We start from the raw sequence: 19952 nt of genomic DNA, 5'->3' as shown, positions 1-19952 counted from the left end.
TGAGAGAAATACCTCAAAATAAAATATCAACAAGATATAGCACAATGATAGTACTACAGATAGTGAATGCCCTGAATGAAAAGACACAGTTACCACTATTATATGCCCAGAAAATTCAAGTTATTGTTATGTTTGAACAATATTAAATTCTAAAGTACAAACCGTAAAATACCATGGATTTTATAACCCGGCAATTTATTTCTCTGGAAGAGGAAGGGAAAGGCTTTTTTTCTTTTTTCCTTTTTTTTTTTTTTTTTTTGACAGCTAGGTGTCTTTGCCACATTTTGTGAAGAAATTTGAGAATCTAGCCTTCCTTCATATCCCAGATGGACTTTTAAAAGATGTTTGAAATCCAGTCTGTCTTAAATATGGTTTGCGCAGTTAGGACAATGATACAACATTTAATGGAGAAAATAATGCAAATAATGGAGTAAATAATTTTTATGGTGGGTACTGACAAGACCAAAACCAAAACCAGAATTTCCCCTTTGCCTATACCTGATGACAAGACCAGATACAGATTTTTTCCCCTTTCCCCCCTAGCCAACTCCTATGTTCTTTGTCTCATGAGTAATTAACTACAATTAAAACTGTTTGTCCCCCTGAAGTTAGCTAGACACAGAGATAAACATTTCCTGTTTAAATAACCACCTGTGTCTTCCCTACGAACAGAATAACCCTGAGTGTAAAGCATCCAGTCTACAGTTCCTTTATTCATCCCCATAAACGGCTATGGCAAAAACACTCTGCTGAGACACTTTGACTTTCAGATATGATCTGTTCTCCCTATTGCAACAGCCTGAATACAATCATCTTAATTGTTTGGAATTTTGTCTTTGACAGTACCATATATCTCCATCAATAATTCTGAACAGATAAAAGAGTAGGTAACAGCATTTAAATTGAAGCAAGTGACTTAAAGAATGAAAACAATATGGAGAAAACAGGCGAATCCTGAATACATTTTTCATTGTCTATCAGTACTTGACAGATAGATAATACAAGATTTTACATTAAAACCTTATATGCATGAGAGTGTGAATTATTTCAAAAGATCAATTTCAATAAATGGTGTCTTCTAGAAAGAAAGAACTTTTTTGTACACAGAATAAAGAAGTAAAAGACTTACCTTTTCTTAACTGCTCTATAATCTTCAACTTTAAACAAGTCTATTCTCTACCATCTGCTCTATTTTATTGCTACCATTTAAAAGATATATCTAATATGTGAAGGAGATAAAATTTACCAAAACTCTCAATATGATATGGAATCAAAGAAAGCACAGAAAGAGCAGTAATAAATTTAGAAGGGCAAAATTATCTGAAAACAATATTCATATTAAATCATTTACAATATGAAATACATATATGCATTCTGTTTACCTCATTATTTGCTTTGCTTTCCGCCCCCCACCCCTTTATGGCAATTTCTTATGTTCAGTTAACAGGACCCGTATGCACTGCACATGGTTTTTTTCTTTAGTTTCAAAAGATTTTCTTGTCAGATTGACATCCACAGCACCCAGGAGGTCACCAGCTCCACCCTCTTCGGTATTGCCAAACTTCCCCAATTATTCTCTCAGCCATAGTTTATTTGACAAAATGGAGGGACAGACTATGATTCAAAATTCTATTTCTTTGTAATATGTGTATAAAGACAATAATCCTTAAATTCTTAAATATTTTTCAAAATTGTCAAGGTCATAATAAAACAGGGTTAGATTTAGTCACAGATTGGAAGACACAAAGGACAAATGATGATTCAATACCATGTAGTATCCTGCATGGACCTTGGCGCAGACATGGAGCACTACTGGGGAAAATCTGACAAAATCTGAATAAAGCCTGGAGTTTAGTTGATAGCAATTCAGAAATTTTACTTTTGACAAATATACCATCATTATATAACATTTTAACACTGGCAAAATCTGGGTGAAGGGCATATGAAGACTCTCTGTGTTATCTTTAAAACTTTTCTGTAAATCTAACATTACTACAAAATACAAAATTAAAATAAACAACAATATAAAGGTACTTACAAAGTTCTTTTCCAAGCAGGCTTTCATCTAGGTATCTTCCTCTGAGACTGACTGAGGGTCCTGGGTATGCTCACTGGGAGGATTCTGATTGGGATTCCATGGCATCATTCGATGCTCCCAAACCTGGAGAAAAATGAAATATGTGTATCTCTTTCACTCTGGTTACCTTTGTGGTTGGGAGTCAGGATGGACGGTTTTCAGGCACTCACTCTCAGAAACTGTGCCACATAAAGTTCTCTAGGAAAAAAGGTCTGTAGCCTCTCTGTCAGTATGATTCAAACTCTATTTTATGGCAACACTTGGGACCCCAATCATCCTGTTATTTACTTCCATTTCTAGCCTATAACAACCCAACTAATTCACACATGTACTTCCTTTGGCCAACAATAAATCAAAATCAAAATATGAAAGCTATTTTTTGCCTGCCTCCCAGGCTCAGCCATTAACCAGATATCATCAGAAACTAAGTCCCCTTAAAGACACACACAAGTCTGCTCCATTATCATCACAAAGCAATGGGTAAACACAGTCCTTTCTGAGAAATTCAAGAACGACTTCTATTAAAACCAAAACCAAAACCAACTGACTATGAAAGAATGATAAATAACTGGTTACTTGATGGTATTCATCACTTTCCTTAACTAATGCTAAATCAGAATTTACAACTCACCCCTGAATCAATGTAATTCATTCTACAAAATCTTGCTTATAGACAGCTGGAGTCGAATAAAGACACTTCCTTATAAATACATTTGAATCTGAAGAGTACAATTTTTGACCATGTGGAGCACTGGTTTCATTTCATTCACCATCATTTCCTGCTTCCATCTTGTGTTTAATTGTTTCCCATAACCTTCAGTGACTAACCCCTCAGCCTCTGGGTGATATGCCCTTTCCTCGTAGGCCTTCATGTCATCTAAAAAGTTTGTTTCCCACATATTCAGCCAATGGCTGTATCTGAGCTAGATGTGATCGGGAGGCCTTTAAAACAGTTGAAAATTTATTTGTAGTGGTGTCTCATTCCTAGGCCATGAAAATTAATATGTTATTTATGTTCTATCTAGCTGCCTTCAGTGCTAGAAGTTAAAACATTTGAAGAAGGAGGGGACATTCAAAGGAATTATTTTTTTCTACTTGGAAGAAAGATGGCATGCAAGGGAGCATTAAAAATTCATAGATGTACAAAGTGCTTTTGGATGTGTTAATTGCTTTCAAAGATTTACATACTATCTAAAGAAATATAAACTTATGAGAAATAATAAATTTTTATGTAATTTAAAAAATTGATTTGGATCAGTGGCACTTATTCACCAGTATGGATGTTATTGACTTTATGTAAGAGCAATAAATATTTTACATTTAAATTAAAATGGTGCATTACATTACTTGTATCCACATTTACCTACAAAGTTACTGATGCATAATTTTATGCCTGCAAGTAAAAAAAAAAAAAAAAAAAAAAAAGATGTGGGCAATAGCAGGAACAGCCGTTTTTGTTTCCTTATGTTTAAAACTTAAAAATTATTTCAAAATATAAAAGGCAACACCACCATTGAATTCAAAGAAAATTAGAAAGGAAGAGATGAATAATCTCTTAAATGTTTTTAGAAACAGTATATTTTTATTCCATCTCTTTAATTTCTTTTTGTTTCATATACCCCTACATTACTGTTGTTTTTCATGAACTATTACCTTCCTAAAATAAGATGTATATGTATGTGCTATATATTAGAATATACATAACATATTCATCATATATTAGAATACAAAGATTGCATGACTTACATCACAAAATCATTGTATCACTAAGAATGACACAATTCATCTTTGATAGAGTGATAGGTCCCTTACATGTTTGGGCATATCTAGCGATTAGAATGTTTGTCATATATCCAACCAACAGCTAATTCATAATGGTTCATCCTTTGTCCTTTGTTGTTCTGTAGAGAACCACAGAGACAAATGCTCTTATTAACTCTTGAGATACTTGAGAGTAAGTGTAGTGTAATATTCCTTTATTTGATAAAATAAACAAAAAAAAATTTAAATATAGAGGTTTCCTATCCTGTTTGCTTTTCTTAAAAGTTTTCTATTGTTCATCATAAAAATCTGGATATCTGAATTAAATGCAACATAGGTTCTGACCAAGTCTGTAAAATGAATCCATCAGAATCCTGAATTCTAACAATGCAGGGCAAACCTTAGTCGCTTTCTATATCCACGTGTTCTTATATTTTAACTAGTTGTGAGTGAAATATAAAGATCACTCTGAGACAGTTAAGTTAGATTAGAGAACAAAGGCATCAAGCTCTACCCTTCCCCTTTTCCACCTTGGCTAGAACATTGCGGACCACCTGATCCTCTGACTCTGCTTCCTGCCCAGTTTCCTATAAGCAAGAGCACCAAAAAAAACCCAAAAAACAAAAAAAGGAAAGAAAGAAATAAGTTGCTATCTGGAGAGGAGGGACAAGGACCAGCAGAGTCAGCAGTCACTGCACCAGCATCAGAAGCCAAGGGCCATCCTATGCACCCCCCTTGCCCGCATTTAATAAAAACCTTCCACCTGTGCATATAATGATGAATAAAACTATGCATAATTCTTGCCTTAACAGATCTTACAGTCAGGTGACAGGATATAACTTTACTAAATTATTTACAAAAATCACAACTGTTAAACATACATGGAGAGAACAGTAGATATTGGTAGGTAGTGCCATACTAGTTATGCAAATTTTCACAAAACCATACGTAAGTAGCAACCAAATATCATATGTTTAGGACAAATCCAGCAAAACATGTTCAAGACCTAGACATAGATCCCTAAAGTATATTCAGAAAAAGTAAAGACCTAAATGAATATGCCATTTCTTCCCAAGTTGACCTATAGAATTAGTGTCATCCCACTTGAAATCCCCACATATTTTAGTCAATTTTGAACAAACCCAAGATGTAATTTCATAGTGGAGACAAAAATGGTCTTTTCCATAAACTTTTCTAGTATAGCTGGACAGCCATTTGATTAAAAAAACAACATTAAATATTTTATTTTTATTTCTATGTAGGGTTGCCAAATTTAGCAAACAAAAATACCTGACACCTAGTTAAATGTGAATTTTAGATAAACACTGAATAGTCTTTTTAGTATATTTGCATGTATTAGTTGGTACATACATATATCAAAATATTTTTTGTTCTTTATCTTAAATTTGCATTTAACTGGGTATCTTATCTGGAACTCTATTTGTAGGTAAATATGTAACAGAAAAAAACACTGCATATGGGCACCAAATGAAAAGTACAGCAATGTTCCTAGTAGTATTCTTTGTCAGAATTCCAAACTTGATACAACGTAAGTGTCCATCAGTAGAGCAGCTAAACAAATTGCAGTACATTCATAAAATAAAATACTATAAAATATCAAAAAAACTATAGCTAAAGAAAGAAGAAAACATCCTAGTACAGCAGATTACATACTATATCATTCCATTTATATTGAGTTCAAAAATAGGCAAAACTGAAGTATGGTATTAGAAGCCAGAACAGTGATTTCTCTTGGGGGAGAGGGGAAGTAATGACTGGGAGGGACACTTATGGGCTTCTGAGGTACTGGCATGTTGGATCTCTTTATCTGATAGATATCTGTATACTTTGAGGTAATTCATTGAGATATGCATTTATACTGGTTATACTTTTCTGTAAAGTATTAAAATTTAACATAAAATACTAAAATGTCACAGCTACATTGATATAGGCAAATTTGACTTTAAGGCTAAGATCATTACTAGAAATATAAAAAACACCACACTACTGTAATAAAATGTTCAATCAACCCATGAGATGTGAAAATTCTGAACTTGTGTTGGGGTAATAATTAGATTAAAAAATTGAAAGTAAAAAATAACAGATTTTGAAAAATTAATTGACAAGACTGTCAAATAATTAACAAATCTTTCTCCAGAAAGAGATATAATATAGATTTAAAAGACACAAAGTTAAGCTTGATCTAAAAGAACATTGAACTAAAAAAACTGAGAATATACATTCTTTTTAAATCTGCAGAAAACTGTAACTAAACTCACAAGGTCATGTTTCAGTGAGTTTTAAAGAATAGGTGAGTTTAAACCTATTTCTCTGCCTATGGAGATTTTAACACAAAAGTAATAAAAAGTATAACTAAATCTTCCATACATTTATAAAGTGAAAATACACTTCTAATTGAGTCAAAGAAAAATGAATCAAATTAACAATTTAAAATGCTCTTTAGAAATAAAAAATAATAAATTTGGTCCTACTAAATTTGATATGTAAATTAAATGGTATATAGAAGGGTTTTGCAGCATAAAAATCAATATGAGGAAAGAAGAAAGGGTGAAATTTATTGACATATATTTTTAAAAAGTAAAACAAAACAAGAGAGTAATCCCTAAGATATAAATTATGTTATAGTCCCACAATAGAATATAGTTGCCATGGAACAGAATGTAAATGAATGGTCACAGCTACACACGACTCTCCCTAATACCTTGGAAGTGAAAACTGTGTCAAGGAACAATGAATAGAGTTTGAACTAATATAACATATAACACATGTAAAACTCGTATTTAGGGCTACCTATATATGAGTATTACTATTTTTTTTTTAAAAAAAGAATGAATTACAAAATTCTGCTTATAGTTATCTCTGGGTTAGAGAAAAAGAGAGAAGGTGATAGAGGCGGGGCACCCGGGCTAAAGATGCATTTGCTGCATCATTTCCTACTACTATTTTGAAAAAAGATATACAAATGTAACACGAACCCATCTCCTCTTTAAAATGATTTAAGCAATGCTTTGGAATATAGGCTAAAGAAGTATAACAAGCCTCTTCCTTCTTACTGCTAAACTTTACTTGGCTTCCTTGTTACCACTCTTTTTAGATAACCACTATTAACAGTTGGGTGTACATCTCTCCAATCATTAAAAATGAATTTAAACTATTACCTATGTGCATATAAACATAGCTGTTTTATTACATAAATTATATGTCATCTGATATATTGTCCAATTAGCTACATATCTTGGAGATCTTTTAGCATCAGCACATAAAAGCCTGTTTCTCATTAAAAAAAAAAGAAAAAAAAAAGGTTGCAGAGCATTCCTACATATGGATACATAATTTTGAAATAATCCCTTCTTAAAAGATATTTTTTTCTCAAATTTTCAATTTTAAAAATAATGAAGCAAAGAATATTGATTTCTATACATCTTTGTACATATATGCAAGTATTTTTTCAGAATAGTGTCTCAGAATTTAGATTACAATTTATTGCATATTCTCATAACATTTCAGAGTCTTCCTCATAGGTGCCCAGCTTCTCCTTCAATCAATGAGCTCTGAATCTGATGACACAGATCTGAAACTGAGTGAGGGATCAACATTTTCTCTTGTAGAACTGAGGTTAGCCTTTTATTATTATTATTATTATTTTATTTACCAGCTCTTGTGATCCCTTAAAAACATCTATCATGTCTTCACACATTACCACAGATCATTGTGGGTCAAGGTAACATGCTCTATGTGCTGCTATCCCTGATGGTAACTATACAGATCTGTCCTTTGCTTTATTACTACTGACACCTGCCTTCTACTATTCTGGAATTCTGTCATTCCCATCGACTCTAGAATCTAGAGCTCAGGCTCATGAGAGCATCTCCTACTGCCAACCCTGATCTACAGCAAAGGGTCACAACTGAGCTTCTACAAAATGATGGCTCTTCACTAGAGTTGTCTTTACTGCTTCAGTGAAAGGATTATTTTCAAGCATTTATCATAGATTATTTTCAGCCAGTGGGTTCTCTGGTTTCATATAATAAATCCATTTTAATTCCCTAATCCCTAAACTTTCTGAGTTATTTCTTAAGATTCTGCCAAAGCTGTTCTGGCAAACTGTTAAATTGGAAAACTTTAGTTGATTATTTAGACTGTTTTGTCTCTTATAACTGAAGTTTGATCCTAAGTTTTACTAATGTTTATGCCTGCACAAAATGACACTCACTTTAAAGATGACCCTGGTTTTACAGTCTGCTTTGAGTGATGTTTGCTGACCTGAGCCTTTTACTATTTCTTCATGGCTTCTAAGGCAGCTAACGAACAGTGGACGACTTCACATTTCTTATCACTACTATTGAGCTTATACTGTTTAAATGCCTCATTTGTAGCTTTCCCATATCCAATCCACCACAGAGGATAGTTTTACAAATGTTAGTGATGATCTGTTTCAAACACTCATATTGAATATCTGCTTTCTAGGGCAGAGGGACTATCGTGTGTTTCACTGGAAGCAGAGCATGAGATAAGACTTGGATAAAGGTAGCTTAGCATGGGGTGATACCAGCAAACAGAAATAAAGGGGTGGAAAGAGGGAAAGTCAGGGAAGATGGAAAATCAATGTAAGAGGGCATTGTTAATGCCACAGGGAACTTAGCTGGAACCTCTAAGTAGTAAAGAAGTCCTCCAACAGATGTCTACCTGAAGGAAAGGAAGCCAGTACATTCATTGGTCCAGGGACTCCAGCACCCCCATTGGTTTCAGGGACACCTTTACAGCATTAACAACCTCAAGTATTCATGTTGTTCATAAGTGTGGTCAAATTAGATTATTGCAGCACCAAAGAAACCCTGAGGCAGAAAGTAGAAAACCGAGTGGCACACATTTGAGGTGGGACGCTGTTACTACAGAACCTTTGACTGAACCACGTACAGACAGAGCAGCTGTGATGTGCAGACCAAAGGTGTCTGTCACAGGTAGCAAAGGCTTTTGGAAGCTAAATGACATTTTGATCATATTTATGATGTAATACCAAAGTTATTAAAAATAAATGTATACTCATTGTTTAAAAACAAATGAAAGGTGCTAGAGTATTTTTTAATTTTGACCTCACAAAGCAGGTGTAATTCTATTTGTAGATTGTCCAGGAATAATAGAATGATCTTTTTAAGATAAAATGTATTTCTTTATTCTGTGATACAAAAAATTTGTTCTTTTCCCCTATGTGTGGTGATGAAAAAGTCCATAATATTTTATATTTATATATAAAAAGGACTTGAAGTGAATTTACTTGGCCATAAGTTCAAGCTATTTAATTGTCACATAGAATTCTAGAAAATTAGTAACAATAACACCCAGGTAAATAATTTTATACCCTTAACTAATGGTGGAAATAAATCAATAACATTATTCTGAAACAGCTACATATGCTAACTTTGATGAAGCAATAACATCATTCCCAAAGTCAAAATATTTAAATACCAATTGGATCCTATTATAATATATGCATATTTAAAAACTATAATATCTTTGGGATTTGTAGCTTAATTCTACCCTACAGAAATTTCCTTAAGTATCTAGTAGTCTTTTAGAAGATTGAACAAAATCAGACACATTTGGCTTCTGTTCAGAAACTGAAAATTTTTATAAAAGCAAAAAATAAAATAAAAAACCTGGGAGTTTTTTGTTTGAATGTTTATTTAAATGAGGCATCCATTAGAGATATATTTTACTTTAGGTTCTTTAAGGAGAAAATATTCAGAATCCTTTAAATAGAAAGGCCTTCCAAATTATTTTCTCTCCTTCAATTGAGATATTACTTTATTATTTATTCAAAGATATTCTAATTGATGAGAAGTGGAATAAAAAATACAATTTTGGTAAGAAAACTTTCTACTACCTAAATAGTGTCAATCAAAGACTTCTAAAATATCAAGTAAAGAGACTATCTGACATTTTTCTAATACATCCCTTTAAATAACAAAGTCAGTATTTGTAGTTTACATACAAGAGCTATTATTCTGAAAACATATTTCTAATAATTTTTTTTCTGAATTTAGAGCAGCTTCTTTTGGTGTATTCTTAATTTGTGATTTGTGATTGAACACAAATGCTCGAAAATTTTACCTTTTGGTTCCCTTTTAATCAATTGTGTCTGAAACATCATAATCCAGTTTGATTGTATATTCAAACCTTTTCAAAGTTAAGAATGATTTTATCTATTGCATCACTGAGTTTTGTTCCAGTTCAATTTTTCTTGTATATTTCATGAAAACTCATTCCTTGTATTTTGATTGCAAATTCTTTAGTCACTTGTTTTCAGTTTTCATCTCTTATTTGTCTTTCCATGCATTCATAAAGAGGTAATGCATTTTTTTCTATCCCTCTATTTTTTTATTTTCTGGGTTTATACATTTTTTTCAGCATTAAAAAAAAAAGAGTTTTTTCTACCATAAATATTTGATTGTTTTCAATTGTTCCTCTATCATAATACTTTTATCAGTCTATATAATTTTGTCATGTCTTTCCAATATGTCTTTTTCTTCACTGAATTTTTAGAAAGTACAAAGCAGATACATTTTGAAATGTTTCTTGTAACAAATATTTTTCAGATATAATTTCCTTTAATATTTTTAGATTGTGCTGTTTTCCAACTGTTTCAGATTCTTTTTCATGGTGTATAAATTGATGTTTTGCTTCTATTTATTCATCCTTCTATAAAAAGTAATTTTATAAGAACCAGCATCCACCTTTGGTTGCATTAAATGCTCAGTTTCTCTTGTGTTAGAAAAAGAAACTGTTCACAGATTAGAGACCTAGTGTCGATGAGCATCTGTCTCACCAAGATTGAGGTTCCTATGGCTGTTCCTAGTTTCTACTAAACTTTTTCTGCTTGGTGGTTGGGTTTACTCTCTGCACATTTTACAAATAAAGCTTACAGCTGCTTACTTACTAATTATACATAAAAATCTACTCCTAATAGGCATTGATCCTAAAACTTTTAGCATCTTCCAGAAATAAGTTATCTACTACATCTGTATCTGAAAGAGTAATGATTTTCCTAACCTGTCCCTCTCTAGCTATACTCATATTGCATTCCAGATGAAATTATTGAAAGAGAATAAAATGAGAGCCTTATTGGAGTGGTGATAAATAGGATTTTTGTAGTATAGCACCTGTATAAAATAGGCCTATAAAAGTCCATGAATTATAGACTATGTGGCAGAAAACTAAAATATTTTCACTACATTTTTAAAAGTAACCAACATTGTTTTGAGTGAGGAAATTTGCAATGCAGGGAAGTTATTTTATTTCCATTGCCTTTCAATTTAAGAGGCTACTAATGCCAATATGGAAGTTTTAAGGATCATCATGGGTGACTAGTTATAAATTAAGAAGCAATGAATCAAGAACCACTGGTCTGCCATTAAGGTAGGCAGGATAATTCTGCTTGTTAGGATTTAATCAACACTGGATGTTAAATTCTGGATTTGCATTCAAACCTAGTGGGAACTAATTTCTGACTTGAAAAAGATACCAATAAGCCTACTGTAGTCTTGCATTTCTTAGTTGTCTTTTACCTGAGATTTGCTCATTACAGACTCTTTGAACAGTTTTAATGTGATTCACCTTTGTCCTGTTGACAGTGGGACACAAGAGTTCCTTGAACTCCCAACAGCTCTTCTTTAGTAAGTTTTAAGGGCAAAGTCACAGCCTGATCATTACACAATAATCATTTTATTTAGGTTATTTTAAACAGCCAGGATTTTATCCATAATTACACATATCAGTTTGAACAAATAATATATTTTTGAATAAGAGAAGCTATTCCCTTTGACAAATGGAAATTATTGAATAAGTCATCTTTCAGTATTAAAGTAATTGTGAATTATAGCAAAGCCTACTCAGTGTTGCAATTTCAATTATTCTTAATTGTCATTTTAAAAGATACGTTTGAAAAATAATAGCTATTGAAAATAATATTAGAGATAAAATTATGCTGCACAAATGAATGGCTACTTGGAAGTAAACAGCTTTAGACTTCAGCAATCAATAACTACAACATTAATACTATCTAAATATAATTTTCTACTCTATTACCATTCTGATTACATGCTACATTTTTGTTATTTAACATATTATTTTCTTCAAATTGTCATGAACAGCAATTTTATACTTTTATTTATTTCCCTATAATATTTAGTTTATATCTATAATTTCAGCAACCTTCTTTTGTTTATAAACAAATGCTCTTTCTAGGTAACCTTGCCAATTACCAAGTACCAATTACCGAATAAAGAAATGTAGGGATGGATTCACTACATTAAATCTGTTTCTTGTAGGATTACTGGCTGAAACTCTATTGAGATTTCTTATCAGATATCCATGTCTTTTACCACAGAAAAAAACACATCTTTTGCTATTGTATTAGCTTATTTACCAGAACGTTTGTAAATGACATTCATTAATCTCACAGGTAGTATCTATTCAAAAATTGATTTATGTTATACGGAGCGTTACAGTAAAAGTACTTTGTATTCAAATTATTTAAACCTATTTTGAGCATTCAGATATGTTTTTGTCTACTTAAGAAAAAGGCTTGATTTTATGTAGTTGTATGTTTCAGTTGTTAACAATCGGCTCTCCAGAGAGAAAGGGACTGATTTGTAGCGTTTCACAATTTCTCTGAAGTAAATTCTCCCACCAAGGCAGATTTTAAACTCCCAGTGTGATGCCACTAAAGGAGGAGTTGGGAAGGAATAAACCTCAGCACTTTCTTGAGCCTGTTAGTGCTGATTATAATAGCTAGCACACCACTGAACATGAAGTCTTTTACTTAATGTTTGTAATTAGGTAAACTATATGCATTAAAGTCAAATTAAGTACATTAAAATCACCGGAATATTTTAAAAATGCCTACTATAATATGACTGAGGGGCAAAAGTTGTGCTGTAGTAAAAGTAGCCTTAGAAAAAGGCATTCATTATGCCCCTTCCCCAATCATAGCCTAAATTTTGAAATTTCACCATACTACTATACCTGAAGATTCTTTCAAGGGTCACCTCCTTGCCCCCCCACTCCATCTCTTCGTGATAACTCCAGTTTCATTATATGTTTGCAAATGACAGCTGAACTCTCTTCTATTTTCTAACAATATGTAACATTCCCCCAATATTCTTAAATTCCTAAATATGGGTAGACACCTGAAGAAAAATCTTCAAACAACAAAAACAAGCATTTGCAGTAAGTTAATGTTGTTTAGAGCAGGAATGGCATGTATTGACTCTGAATGTGCCAATTTAATTGCTGTCATGTTGTAATATGTAACTAATGGAATCACTAAAATTGCCCTGTGTTATGAAATGCTTCTTTCTGTTGGGAATTTATATAAAGCACCAAAAGTATATTACACTAAAACCCTGCAAACCAAAGGAAGGATGCTGTAAAAGAGAGAGGTAAACATTTTCAATAACATTTGCTAGGTATTAGAGGAAAACCAAACCAAACTGTTTCCTCCAAATATATAAAAACTGAGAGCCAAATGCTCACCTTCATTAAATATAAAGAATCCATAGGCATACACAGGATATAAATTATTCTTTTCTATCTATGCTAGTGCACACAAATTGCTTAGAACATGGTTGACATGTATTTACTGAATTTATACAAAGTAAATTCAGCAATACAAGGACTACTCACTACCCAGGTATTTGCTATCTAAATACAAGTGGTATGAATGTCGTACAGCAAAAGAAAAGAAAACACATCGCAACAATAATATTCACCAGTGACAAACCACTTAAAAAAATAACCATCTCTCAGTCATTCAAACCCATCTTAAATATCTGCCTTTCCTGAATGCAATATGAACAGATTCTTGCTTGTGCAGGCTTTGGGTCTGGCTCCTTCGCATGCTGTAAAGCTTTTGAGATACATCCATGTAGATGGATCAGTAGTCTGTTCTCTTTTATTGTGTATCAACAGTTGTTTATTTAATCATAATTGATGAACAATTTTGGGGGGGAGATAAGCATCATTAGAGGCCCTTAATGTGGCCCTAGTGTGGATATTTGCTCTCATTTCCCATGGGGTCATGTAGCCAGTGTATATTTGGGTTCATAAGAAACTGTCAAACTCTTTTTCAGAATGACTATGCTTGTGACCAGCTTTGTGCTTATCTTCTCACTTACTTGAACATCTAAGTTTCTCATCTTTTCAGGTACTTTGCAGTGTCAGTCTTCCTCATTCTAGCCATGTTGTAGTGCCTATTATGATTTAAATTTGAATTTGCTAATCAACAATGTTAAGCATCTTGTCTTGAGCTCACTCATATATATACCTTGGTGAAGTATTTGTTTGTTTCTAGATCAAAAGTGTTGTCTAATATCTTTTACTTATTATTATTGAGTGGCAAGAAAATTCCATGTATTTTGGACTCAAGCCCTTTATCAGATAAGTGTTTTTCAAATATTGTCTCTCAGTTTGTGTCTTGTATTTTATTTTATTAACAGCATTATCCAAAGAGAACTTTTAAATTTTGATGAACTTCAGTATATACATTTTCCCTTTAAGTTCCATGGTTTTAGCAGTCTAACTAAGAAACCTTTGCCTAACACAAGGTTAAAAACCTTTTTTACTTATATTTTCTTCTAAAATTTTAATAGTTTTTGTTCTTACATTAAAGTTTAAGATCCATGTTAGCTTTTTAAATATAACTTGAAATAACATTTATTTCTTTGCATATAAATTCCCAAATGTTCCAGCACTATCTGGTGAAAAGATTACATTTTGTGTATTGTGTTTCATATACATACTTGTTGAAAATTAATTGACCACACACAAGGGTTTAATTTTAGACTCTCTATTCTGATCGATTAACCTATACCTATTTATACAATACTGCATTGTTAAGAGGGCACTGTAGCTTTGTAATAAAATTTGAAAACAATGAATCCTTCAACCATTCTTCATTAGAGAATTAAAATCACAATTGGTTCCTCTACACACCTATGCAAATAGCTGGGAATTTTTAATCATCAATTTCTGCAGTAACTAGAATTCTCATAACTTCTCATAATTTTAAATATGTCCAACATTTTGGAAAATTCTATGGAAGTAACTCCTAAGGATAATTATGCATATGACCTATCAATTTCACTTTTACATAATAGGAATAATTTTCAACTTGATACAAAAGAAAAAAATCAAGAACTGCATATGGGTCAAATATGGCAATATATGTTTTTACTTACATACTTACAATGGGACACTATAGATCAATGCAAATAAATGAACTAGAGCTAGACACAGCTTGGATAAATTGCATAAACAATGTTGAGTGAAAAAGCAAGATTCAAAAAATGATATATAAAGCACAAAATCTTGTCTATGGTTTTAGAAGTCAGGGTAGACTGACTTTGGACAGGACAAAAATAGTAACAGAGGTAGTAGATTTCTGAATCTTTGTTGGTTTTCACGTTGTAAAAAAATCATTGACTTTTATACTTATAACTTGTATTTTTTGTATGTATAGAAATTACTTCAATAAGGTGTACTATATAAAAACTCTTATATTTCAGTTAATGGAAGACATCAATATAGAACCCGCATAATGTATGCAGTGAAGTACCTAAGGAGCATAGGAGCTTTTTAAGATTACCCTTTGAATTAGAAAATATAATAAATTCACAAATCATAGCTTTCCATATGAAGTAAAGAATATTCATAGACTTTGTTTTTGTTAAGGCAATCATTCCCCAAGCTTTAAAGGGAAAGTAGGACTGAAAATAGGGGCATCCTTTGCATCATGCTTTGTGTGGAAACCTTGTGTCCTAATTGAGATACTGCTATTATTTAATTGTCCACATACTCTAAATCAGAGTTCAACAAACTTGTTCTGTAAAGGGCCAGACATAAAACATTTTAGGCTTTCCAGGCCATATGGTCTTTACCACAACTATAACTCAGCCACTGTAGAGCACCAGCAACCAGAATTCGCATGAAAACAGATAAACATGGCTATGTTCCAATAAAAAAATTTTGTAAACACTGAAATTGGAATTTCATATGATTTCACATATAATAAAATATTATTATTTTTTAATCTTTTAAATTATTAAATGTGAGCCCAGTCGGGCGTGGCTCAGCGGTTGAGCGTCGACCTAGGATCCAGGCGATCGGGGTTCGATTCCCGGTCAGGGCACATGCCCGGGTTGTGGGCTCGATCAATGACTCTCTCATCATTGATGTTTCTATCTCTCTTTCTCCCTGTCCTTTCCTCTCTCTGAAATCAATAAAGATATATTTAAAAAAAAATTATTAAATGTGTTACAAAACATTCTTAGCTTTTGGGACACATAGAAATATGTAGCAGGCTGGATTTGGTGTGGGCTCTAGTTTGCTGACTGGCTCTAACTCAGCTCTTTTTGCTCCCTTTCTACTTTGTCTATAGTGTGTTAGTCTCAAGGTATACCATCCTGGAATCTGCTGGATTTTCTGGGACCTAATAGAAACCAAAGAGAAAAAATATCCTTCCATTATTCATGTGGAGTCACTCCTGTTTGATGGTCTCCTCCTAGCCTAGAAGCTGCACACACACTATTCATTGGTCACTCAATCATAAGCTGGTCTCCTCTGCTACAGTGTATGTGGTTTTGATTCCAGAACTAGCAAGGACCTGTTTAAATATATCTTCTCTATAACATAGATTTTTAAACTTTGACTGCGAGGGATTCATAAATCCCTGATATTCTTTGCATATTTTATGCATGAGTATGCATTTTATATGGAGAGCCAGATTCATCATTTTCATCAGATTTTAAATAGGACTGTGACTCAAAATATGTTAGAAAGCATTACTTAAAAGCTATATAATATATTGTTAAAGAGAAAAGCACAGGCCCAAAATGGTATCACAATGCTAAAGCCCCTGATACCAAACCTAGTTTTATACTTTACCTACTTGCTGTTTACCCCTTTCCCAGAAACTTAATCAACCAGCCTGGAATTCACTTTCTGTATTTTGTCAATAACCTTTTTGCTATTCAACACGTCTATTGAGTTTCTATCTCTAAGCTTTATTCTTTTCAGTTATAGTTTCTTAACTGAAATTGTTAACACCTATGTCTTAGATTTTAATTGATAGTTTTTATATTGTTTCTATATTTTTAAAAGAATTATATTTTATTCTATTTTAAACATATTTGTTAGTATGTGAGCATTTTTCTCCATTTTACTCATCTTACAATTTATCAGTTTGTTTTACTTATCTTGCAGGTTATCAGTTTGTTTTTTTAACTTTTTACAAAAGTTATTCATGTATTTTATACATACATATACACATATATAATATTTTTATTTCCTTTGATCTGAGAATTTATTTCTATTTAATATATAAATAAATAAAACAATATGGGTAGAGTTTACAAGTTAAAATGTTTACATATTCACTGCTTTCATATGTTTGATTTTGTGAAGTCAAAGTAGGAGACCATGTTGAGTTATTTTATTTTTGTTTACTGGATTTTTTGGAATCTTTATACATTAAATTTAAACTTGAAGTTGTTCTTTATAGGAGTTAGATGCTTCTCAGTATTTTCTTTTGTTTTTTATTGAATAATATTATTTAGTAATATTTTTGTGCATCATATTGTCGCCTTTTTCATGGATTATCCATGCTCTGGGTTTCTTTTCCATCGTTAGAAACATATTGTACCTGGTTTGTTTTATTGGTTGATTTAAACAAGATGTGCTCTTGTTTCTTTTAGATATTCTTTCCCTTGTATTTTTTGTAGATTCCAAGTTTCACGAAAGCTATTTATTTATTTATTTATTCATTTATTTATTTTTGCAAAATCTTACCTAGTTTTTACTATTTAAAATAAAGTTTAAATATCTCCAATAGCATTGTGATCTCTTTTTACTTTTCCCTCTAACTTTATTATTCCATATTATGACTTAGCTGGTTTATCTTTTTTTTCCCCCGATTAGATGAAAATTTTAAAAGGTACCAGGAAATTTAGCTAGATAGTATGCAGACAGGACCAACTGGTTATGAACATCCAGGGGCAGCTACCACTGGAAAGGCTGTGCTCATTCATCCTCCATGACAAATTACTCTTTTCTGAGAGAGTGAAAATGACTTTTATTCCAGGATGAAACACACTATGCTTTAAGAATCTTTCCTTGGGAATTAAACTCAGTTAGACCTTTTTGCTGTTGTCAATTTTTATCCAGCCCTTCTCCATAACTCAGCTGATCTGAACTTTCATTTCCCTGCTTGATGCAGACCCTGACACAGCATAATCTGGTAAACACATTCAAATGATAAACGTCTCAGGTAGGAGAAATGCTCCTTGTTGGAACTATTCATCCATGGGAGGGACTCTAGCTTTCATATTTTACAGCTGTGTACTTGTCCAGAGGGATGAGTGCATTGAAATTTCCTGTTAAAGATTAAATACTAATCTCCCAAGAGGACAACATCTATTCAGCTATTTACAACAGGGCTGTAAGTCAACAGCAAGCTGCTGTTCAGTTTATTTCTTCATACAAGGACTCTTAGCTTCATAGTCTAATGAATCCACCTTAGGGTGATTTAGCCTTGCAACCATGCCAAGAGTTACGCAGTTTATTTGTGACTTAATAATTTAAGAAGATCCTTGCCATTTTCTCATCATATAGCTTAAATCGATCATAAAACAACGTCATGACAGATGAGAACTCAAAAAATTAGGGAGCAGCCTTAGGACAACAAAACATTCCTTATATTACTTTTGTTTTTAAAGTCATATGAATCATTTCTGCAGGAAAGCAGAAAAAAACAGGTCATGGCCTTCTCCAACATGTTAATAAGGTGAATTAACCCCAAGAAAGCAGACTTGTGATGGCCATATTTAGAACAGTCACAAGCATAAGGAGGCATAAGAAAAGAGAAATGTGCATTGACTAACAGCAAAATGACAATATGACCAGCCTCATATCACTCTCTCCTCAGCAGTAGGCAAAATATTAATCATTCTGTCTGGGTGGGGATGGGCGGTAATTATTTTTTCTCCAGCCTAAGCTTTTGCTACCATTCAGTCACTTTAAGTCCCCACTTATGAATACACACTGTCCCCAGCATCTGCCAAGGATCTTCTTTTCTCCTCTATCTACTTTTCTTCCTAAGAGATCTCATCCATACCATTGTTTAATTATCATCTACATGCCAATGTCTTTCAAATATTTAAACTTGGGTCATCAATGTATAACAATAAAAATACTGCTACATAAATATTTCCTGAGATTTGTGGCATTCATTCATCTAATTGTGGAATACTACATTTTTAAATGATTAGGGTTAATTTGAATACAACTGTTGCTGGGTTTGCTTTAATTATAAAGTAAGTTTTCTACTAACCTAAATACTATGAGTACATAATGCATTTCTATAATTTTAGCATATCTTTGATTTGGGAGATGTGTCCAATGATAAATCTTTTTATAGCCATTTAAAGCAATCACACATTTATTGAAAAGATAACTATGCCATAATGTCATCAATAAAAGCAATATTTTCCCCATTAAAATTGGATTGAAACAGAAAAAAAAATCTGTTGTTTTTGCTTTTTTCCTCTTTAGCACTATTTTACATTCTTAGGCAATCTGCAGAGGCTTTACAGGGTGCTAGTGGCAAAATTAAATTTATGCCATATTAAAGTGTAGCTTGATTAGGGCAATTGAATAAAATGAGATTATTAATTACAGATGGAATTTTGATCTACAAATTTCATAGAAAATTAAGCAGTATCTTTCTGTTATTATTACCGTACTTATCACATCATTAGGTCTTTATTTAGGAATACTAATTTTGTTAATATCAATCTAAGGAGCTCTCCCATGCAAATTAGACTACCTAATTTGCATTATCTTATATTTCACTAGTATCAAAAATGGTTTTGTTAGTATTTGAAATTACAATACATTTTAGAAAGTTTAGAGATATTTAGAATTATTGAAATCATTTTCTTAATCATAGGAAATCCAAAATACCATTTGTTTTTACTCTAAATAAGATTAATATTTTCAACCAGGTTTGATGCAATAAATGAAACAGAATTTCCAGTTG

General features: G+C 32.4%; 1 long non-coding RNA gene across 1 annotated transcript in view; it reads right to left on the bottom strand.

The window, feature by feature from the left end:
* Positions 1 to 259: 259 nt before the first annotated feature.
* The window catches only part of LOC308554743, a 281185-nt gene continuing 261492 nt past the window's right edge, over positions 260 to 19952 (bottom strand). Inside the window, exon 4 of the long non-coding RNA XR_013998439.1 lies at positions 260 to 2161. This is a non-coding gene — a long non-coding RNA (uncharacterized lncRNA). The remainder of the gene's footprint in view (positions 2162 to 19952) is intronic.

This window comes from Miniopterus schreibersii, assembly GCF_964146895.1.
Source record: "Miniopterus schreibersii genome assembly, chromosome: 3".
In the NCBI taxonomy this organism is placed as follows: Eukaryota; Metazoa; Chordata; class Mammalia; order Chiroptera; family Miniopteridae; genus Miniopterus; species Miniopterus schreibersii.
Note: the sequence above shows the minus strand (reverse complement) of the source record. Positions and strands in the feature narration are given on the sequence as shown.